Below are 8,768 nucleotides of genomic sequence, written 5' to 3'. Positions count from 1 at the left end.
AGGAGAGGGGGTCTGTGTTTAATAATATTTGCAAGTCTGTGTCTTGTCTGAATCGAGGTTCTAGTGCAATTAGGTCTTTAGCTCGGGCTGGGTCCCTAAAGATCACACCTCTATAATCCCTTTCAAGTGATCCTATTGAGAACCTCGTTGCTCTTGTTATATCCTCCCTTATGATTGATCAACAGCCCCTTTTATAGCAAATCCAATGAGTTACTTTGTTCACTAGGCCATCAGGCTTTTGGACATTAATCATGTAAAGGTCAAAGCCTTCGATAGTAAAATGAATTTTGTTATTGGCTCCGGCGTGGGATTTATTTATGGGGAAACGGTAGGGCTTATAAGACCTTTGAGGTACGTTTAGTGGAATAGCAGGTTTGGCATGCATCAATTCCCTTGGGTTGGCATGATCCTGTGTGCGTAAGTTGTCCTCATACATAGTGTTATTCCTAAATTGGCCCTGAGAGTAAATGAGTATGTTTGTATGATGAGCACCTGGAATATTGTGAGACCCATTAATGAGCAACTTGGGGGGGCTCATTTGGTACAGTACTCTGGGGATCACAATGCCCTCCAGCGCTTCCCACACAGCTGCAGTCAGTGTGTCCATTTTTTAAAAGTACCAGTTTTGCCACCCTTTCCATTGCCGTCTTTAGAGATTTAACTTCCTGCTTGAGGGCTTTCACTTGGTCTGTGAAAAACCCAAACTGGTCGAGAACACACCAGGCTCTGGTGTAAGCGCTACACTTGGTGGATGTGGGGGGTCATTATCTCCTTTCTTCTGGTTGACCAGAGGTAGATATTTATTCGCACACTTAACATTGCTGACATAGTGGTCGCTACCGTTGTTAACAAGGTCTGTCATACTGAGCATGGTTTGCAGGTGAGATAGGAGGTGCGGGGGACCCAAAATAGGATGAAATACTTGTATGGTTTGAAGAACGTTTCTTCAGGGTTCTTTTTCCCTTACTCTTACACTTTGGACCTAAGGGTCTGGAATGGTGGTCAAGGAGGATCTCTACCTCCTCTATTAGCTCATCTGTTTTGGTTAGGGTACAGGGATCAGGGGCCCTGCTGGAAAACGGGTCGGGTGCTCCGGTCCTGGGCCCCATCCCCCAGCTTGCTGCTCAGCCAAAGGCCTGGGACAGGGTTCTGTTGCGCCCGTGGAGCCTCCCCTTGCTTAGCTGGGTTTAGGAGGGCCCCGGGGAGGGTGGCCTCTCCACCCCAGGCTCTGTCTTCCGGCCTGATGCATAGCAGAGTGCCCGAGATGGTGTCCCGCGGGCCCGGGGGAGGCTTACCCTGCGCCTCTGGGCCTGGGAGCCGCAGCTGGGTTCAGGTGCCCCGACAGGCTCCGGGTCGAGTGCTCTGAGCCCTGGGCCCTATCTCACAGCCTGCCGCTCCACCAAGGGCAGAGGATGGGGTCTGTTGGTCCTGTGCAGGCCTCCCCTGCTTTTCAAGGTGTCCGTGGGCCCCAGTTAGGAGGGCCTGTCGGGTCACCCTCGCAGCCTCCACTGGCCTCTGGTCCCCCATGCCCCAGGGCCCGCTCACTCTCTCGTTGGGACACGGCATGACCAGATGGCTTCCCTTTGTAGCCCGGCTATCTGGTCACACCTATCCCCTGGGCCATCTGGTCGCACTTATCCCCTCGGCCATCTGGTCGCATGCAATGCTTTCCAATGGGGCGACCAGATGGCCGGGCTTTTCTGGATGTCCCAATGAGGGCTCATTTGCCTCCCTGATCCCAGAGAGGGCTCCAGGATATCGGGCACATTTGAACCTTGGGTCCCCTCTGTCACCTTGTGTGCATGGATTACAAGAACGGGGGTTAATTTTCCTCTGGATTACCAGGGAGAGGACCAGTCAGACCTCAATGTGGTTTGGCAGGTCCAAAACAGAGAAAGGCAGTACCCTGGCCTGACCAACGGGGCCCACCGGGGCCCGCAGGGGTCGGGGTACGCACCTGCCTCTCAGCCCCTTCCCGATGGTCCTTTTTCTCAGAGCCGGCTCAGTCAGAACTCCGTGAGGTCTGGTGATTCTGAGACAGGGGAAGGCAGCACCTGGGCCTGCCCGCTAGGGCCCCCAGGGGCTTGGGACTATACCACCCTCTCAGCCAATTCCTGCTGGTCCTTAGAGTAGGTGGGGATGCGAAGCCGGCATCCCCCCATGCAGGGCGGCCTGCTAAGGAATGCCCTGGCTGTACTCTGATTGATTGGGCACTCTCGGTCCATTTAGGGATGGACTGCTTGGCCAGCCTTGGCTGTTGTTTCAAGCAAAGAGCTTCCACCCCAGAACTGTCTGTCTCAGGGACCTGCCACCTGGCGGGAGGCCCTTCACCTTACCCAACAGAGCAAAAGCCGAGTGGCCCCAGCAGCTCATGCCCCCCAGTGGTCTGACCTGAGTGGAAGGGTTCAGGTGGTGCCAGGCTCCTGGATGCTGCTGCCCGGCAGGTCCGTAGGCCCTGCGTGCCACGCTGTCACCCCTCTCTGCCCAGCATATTTCCAAAGCGATACAAAAGGGGATGATGGATGGAGCGTTTGAGCAAATCAAACACTCACCCCAGTCAACTGATCTGGGTTTAATCCATCACCATTCTTTAGCCCACTCAGCCACCCCATTTCAGACATGGCTATATGCAAATCAGTCTGACCCTGTGCCTCATGGGAACAGTCCAGCCCGAACTGCCAAGCCATGTCTTCCATGGACCGGAAACAAGCATCCTGGGACCGGTTTCGGATTCATAATCCTCATCAGCCAGGCTATCTTGAATCCAGTGGCCAAGTGAGCAAGGGACTCACGTCTGAGCATACCCTGCCACACTTAGGGCGAACAAAGTGATACAAAAGGGGATGATGGACGGAGCGTTTGAGCAAATCAAACACTCACCCCCAGTCAACTGATCTGGGTTTAATCCATCACCATTCTTTAGCCCACTCAGCCACCCCATTTCAGACATGGCTATATGCAAATCAGTCTGACCCTGTGCCTCATGGGAACAGTCCAGCCCGAACTGCCAAGCCATGTCTTCCATGGACCGGAAACAAGCATCCTGGGACCGGTTTCGGATTCATAATCCTCATCAGCCAGGCTATCTTGAATCCAGTGGCCAAGTTAGCAAGGGACTCACGTCTGAGCATACCCTGCCACACTTAGGGCGAACAAAGCGATACAAAAGGGGATAATGGACGGAGCGTTTGAGCAAATTAAACACTCACCCCCAGTCAACTGATCTGGGTTTAATCCATCACCATTCTTTAGCCCACTCAGCCACCCCATTTCAGACATGGCTATATGCAAATCAGTCTGACCCTGTGCCTCATGGGAACAGTACAGCCCAAACTGCCAAGCCATGTCTTCCATGGACCGGAAACAAGCATCCTGGGACCGGTTTCGGATTCATAATCCTCATCAGCCAGGCTATCTTGAATCCAGTGGCCAAGTGAGCAAGGGACTCACGTCTGAGCATACCCTGCCACACTTAGGGCGAACAAAGCGATACAAAAGGGGATGATGGACGGAGCGTTTGAGCAAATCAAACACTCACCCCCAGTCAACTGATCTGGGTTTAATCCATCACCATTCTTTAGCCCACTCAGCCACCCCATTTCAGACATGGCTATATGCAAATCAGTCTGACCCTGTGCCTCATGGGAACAGTCCAGCCCGAACTGCCAAGCCATGTCTTCCATGGACCGGAAACAAGCATCCTGGGACCGGTTTCGGAATCATAATCCTCATCAGCCAGGCTATCTTGAATCCAGTGGCCAAGTGAGCAAGGGACTCACGTCTGAGCATACCCTGCCACACTTAGGGCGAACAAAGCGATACAAAAGGGGATGATGGACGGAGCGTTTGAGCAAATCAAACACTCACCCCCAGTCAACTGATCTGGGTTTAATCCATTACCATTCTTTAGCCCACTCAGCCACCCCATTTCAGACATGGCTATATGCAAATCAGTCTGACCCTGTGCCTCATGGGAACAGTCCAGCCCGAACTGCCAAGCCATGTCTTCCATGGACCGGAAACAAGCATCCTGGGACCGGTTTCGGATTCATAATCCTCATCAGCCAGGCTATCTTGAATCCAGTGGCCAAGTGAGCAAGGGACTCACGTCTGAGCATACCCTGCCACACTTAGGGTGAACAAAGCGATACAAAAGGGGATGATGGATGCATATTTCCAATGCAGCTCAGAATGACTGCTACGAGGGGTGCCACCGCCACCAGGCTCTGGCACCCCTGCATCTCGCTCAGGCTGTGCCTCAGTCCACCTTTCCCTCCCGGGGGAGACTGCTGGACCCGCCGGTGCCCATGCGACCGCACCTCTGCGCACCCCTCCAGAGAGCCCTTCCACCCAGGTGGGTGGGTTCCTTCCCCTAGCAGGCTCACGAGAGGGAGGAGTGCGTAAATGTTGCTGGTTGGGGAGATGGGCACATGGCTCCCGAACCCACCCCGTCAGCAGGTGCGGCTGCCATGTGTTAGTACATACGGCCGGTATAGTGAAACTGCGAATGGCTCAACAAATCAGTTATGGTTCCTTTGATCGCTGTCACTTGGAGAACTGTGCTAATTCTAGAGCTAATACATGCCGGCAAGCGCTTACCTCCCGGGATGCATGCATTTATCAGACCAAGACCAATCCGGGCTCACCCGGCCACTTTGGTGACTCTAGATAACCTCGGGCCGAGCACAAGTCCCTGTGACAGCGGCGATACAGTCGGATGTCTGCCCTATCAACTTTCAATTGTACTTTCTGTGCCTACCATGGTGACCACGCGTAACGGGGAATCAGGGTTCGATTCCGGAGCCTGAGAAATGGCTACTACATCCAAAGAAGGCAGCAGGCGCGCAAAATACCCACTCCCGACTCGGAAAAATGACAAAAAATAACAATACAGGACTCTTTTGAGACCCTGTAATTGGAATGAGTATACTTTAAATCCTTTAATGAGGATCCATTGGAGGGCAAGTCTGGTTCCAGCAGCTGTGGTAATTCCAGCACCAATAGTGTATATTAAAGTTGCTGCAGACAAAAAGCTCGTAGTTGGATCTTGGAATCGAGCTGGCGGTCCGCCACGAGGCGAGATACCACCTAACCCAGCGCCTGCCTCTCGGCACCCCCTTGATGCTCTTGACTGAGTGCCCTGGGGGTCTGAATCTTTTACTTAAAAAAAATTAGAGTGTTGAAAGCATGCTGGTCGCCTGAATACTCCAGCTAGGAATAATGGAATAGGACTCCGATTCTATTTTGTTGGTTTTCAGATTTAGGGCCATGATTAAGAGGGACGGCTGGGTGCATTCGTATCGTGCTGCTAGAGGTGAAATTCTTGGACCGGCGCAAGACGAACCAAAGGGAAAGCATTTGCCAAGAATGTTTTCATTAATCATGAACGAAAGTCGGAGGTTCGAAGACTATCAGATACCGTCATAGTTCCGACCACAAATGATGCGGATTAGCGATCCAGCGTCGTTACTCCCATGATCCGCCGAGCAGCTTCTGGGAAAACAAAGTCTTTGGGTTGCGGGGGGAGTATGGTTGCAAAGCTGAAACTTAAAGAAATTGACAGAAGGGCACCACCAGGATTAGAGCCTGCCGCTTAATTTGACTCAACATTTTCCAATACTGCAAAGGTATAATTGAAAAAGAAAAGAAGAAAAACCCTAAATTCATACCGATTGATTGGATACCGGATAAATGGGAAATTAGAAATGTATGTAAAGAGATTACACTGCTCGAAATAACTAATGCCTACGATGACTCAAATTTAAAGAAAGCAGTGGGGCCTGATAAGATTGGTCTGAATGACTTGTGACTTGAATAAAGTGCATAGCAGGCAATCAAAACTGCTGCCCAGAATTTTATCGTCTAGGTTATCAATGAGTAGAGTACCAGAAAGTATCAAATAGAACCAGTTGATATTGATACCTAAGAATGTACCAATTAGTGAACCTAAAAAAATCAATAATTGGCGTCCAATTACCATTGGTACTGCATTCATGAATTTATTCACAAAAATACTAACTAAAAGACTCATCTTTTGTTTACTTGATTGTGAGACAAAAAGGTTTCATGAAGGTGAGAGGTTGTCTCGAGAATCTGACTTTTCTACAAAATATCATAAGAGGTGCACGAAAAAACAGTCAGTCATTAGCAGTAGTGTTCATAGATATCTCAAAAGCCTTTGACTCTGTCAGCCATGGTTACATTATACTGAGTCTCGCAAGGCACAGAGTTCCATCATACATCAGAGACATAAAGACTTATACACTGACTCAATAACATTTTTCAAAGGAAAGAACAACAAAGCAACTCCTGAAATAATAATGAAATCTGGGGTTAAACAAGGTGACTTTTTATCCCCACTGCTATTTAACATTGCCAAGGATTCTCTGATCTGTGATCGGCAGAAAAATGGCAAAGGCTTCACATTCGGATCAGATGGTCTTATTGAGCAAATCACTACTCTTGCCTTTGCAAATGACATCGCAGTACTCAGCAGCACCTGGGAAGGAATGAGTACAAATCTGAAAATCATTGAAAAATTCAGTAAAACAACAGGATTACAACTTAATGTGAAAAATACCCATGGATTTTATATCAGTCTGCGGATTTTATATCAGTATATGCGGTCTGCCACCGCATCCTGACAGCATGCCTCCACGACGCCGGAATCCAATAGTAGGCCCTGGCATGGACCACATCCTTACTCTCCGGCAGAACCCAGAGCGTCCGCCTCCCACCCTTCTGCTCCAAGACCACTGAGATCATCTGCGGCGTCCCACAGGGATCCTCCCCCAGCCTAACGCTGTTCAATATCTACATGGCACCACTCGCCCAGGTCGCACGACGACGCAACCTCCACATCATCTCTTACGCCGACAACACCCAGCTGATCATATCCCTCACCGAAGACCCCCACACCGCCAAAGACAACCTCCACAGAGGAATGAAGGCTTTTGCCGAATGGATGAAGGACAGCAGGTTGAAGCTGAATTCAGACAAGACGGAGGTCCTCATCCTCAGCTCTACCCCCTCAGCCTGGGACGGCTCCTGTTGGCCCACCTCGCTAGGAACACCGCCAGAACCCACCGAACACGCACGCAACCTAGGGATCATCCTCGACTCCACCCTCTCCATGACCAAGCAAGTCAACGCCGTCCCCGCATTTTGCTTCAACACCCTCCGAATGCTCCGCAGAATCTTCAAATGGATCCCCTCCGGCACGAGAAAGACCTTCACCCACGCCCTTGTCACCAGCAGACTGGACTACTGGAACGCCCTCTATGCAGGAACAACAACCAAGCTCCTAAGACGGCGCCAACGCATCCAGAACGCAGCGGCCTGACTGTTCCTCGACACCCCACGACGCTGCCACATCACACCCCACATGAGAAACCTGCACTGGCTCCCCGTCGACAAGAGGATCACCTTCAAGCTCCTCATCCACGCACACAAGGCTCTCCACGACACCGGACCTACATACCTCAATGACCAAATCAGGTTCTACACCCCCATCCACAGCCTCCGCTCAGCCAGCCACGCCCGCGCCACAACGCCTCGCATCCGGAAAACCACCGCCGGCAGCAGATCCTTCTCCTACCTCACCGCCAAGACCTGGAACTCTCTCCCCACCCACCTACGACAGACGCAGGACCTACCGACCTTCAGAAGACTTCTCAATCTTCGATCAGTAGCAGCCCCCCTCCCCTCTTCAGTGCCTTGAGACCCTCACGGGTATGTAGTTCGCTTTACAAATGTATTATTGTATTGTATTGTATTGTATTGTATAAAGATAACATCCTGGTGAACAACTGTAAACCATGGCAGTTCAAAAAACAAAATATTGAAAATATTCATCCAGGAGAAAGTGAGAGATACTTTGGATTAAAGTTGTATCCATATACTGGCCATACAAGCAACAACAACATTAATGAGGTTATTGTTAATTGGGCTTAAAAACTTGAAAATCTACCACCTAAGCCCACACAGAAAGTAGAATTTTTGTGTCAGTACTTGGTCCCTAAACTGTCATTTAAATTGGAAATGACAGGAAAATAAGCCAAAACTTTAAATGTTCTGGATCAAACAAAAAAAAAAAGTATGTCGAACATTTTCTACACCTTCCTGCATACACAGATGATGGTCTCCTATATTCAAAAAGATCATTTGGGGGCCTTAGTATACCAAAACTATGTACAACAATTGGTCTAAACAAAGTCAATAGTTTTTGTAACTCAGGGCAGCTCCAGATCTGTACATTGCTCATTCATTCATGTATGAGGAGAAGTAATCAATGAAAAAATTGCTAACATCATCAAAACACACAAACTCAACATTTTCGACAGTAGGTTTCTGAGTTATGATTTGAATTTGTTGGCAACATATGATTGGAGAAAACAAGAATTTGTGAAATGGGAAAATCTCCCTGTTCAAGGATATGGTATAAAATACTTAGCAAGTAATCCAACATCAAATTTCTGGATCAGCAAGCATGACAAAATGAAATAAAACCAGTACATAGCTGCGCTGATGTTAAGAGAAAATATCTTATATACTAGAGAAACTATACCTAGGGGAAGAAATTGTGCATGCGCAACATGTAAGTACTGTAATGATATTTGCGAAACAATTTCACACATTTCAGGTGCATGCCCCACAACCAAGGACATTAGGATATAAAGGCATCATAAAATTCTGGAATTGCTCATTGATAGAGCAAAAATGTGTTGTTGGATGGCATATTGGGAACCTTATGTTAAGAATAAGTAGTG

General features: G+C 49.3%; 1 pseudogene; it reads left to right on the top strand.

Annotated features, from left to right (window-relative positions):
* The first annotated feature begins 4,410 nt into the window (after positions 1-4,410).
* LOC144777024 (18S ribosomal RNA) lies at positions 4,411-5,520 on the top strand (annotated as a pseudogene).
* Positions 5,521-8,768: the final 3,248 nt, after the last annotated feature.

This window comes from Lissotriton helveticus, chromosome 1_1 (assembly GCF_964261635.1).
Source record: "Lissotriton helveticus chromosome 1_1, aLisHel1.1, whole genome shotgun sequence".
Classification (NCBI taxonomy): domain Eukaryota; kingdom Metazoa; phylum Chordata; class Amphibia; order Caudata; family Salamandridae; genus Lissotriton; species Lissotriton helveticus.
This window is presented reverse-complemented; position numbering and strand designations above follow the sequence as displayed.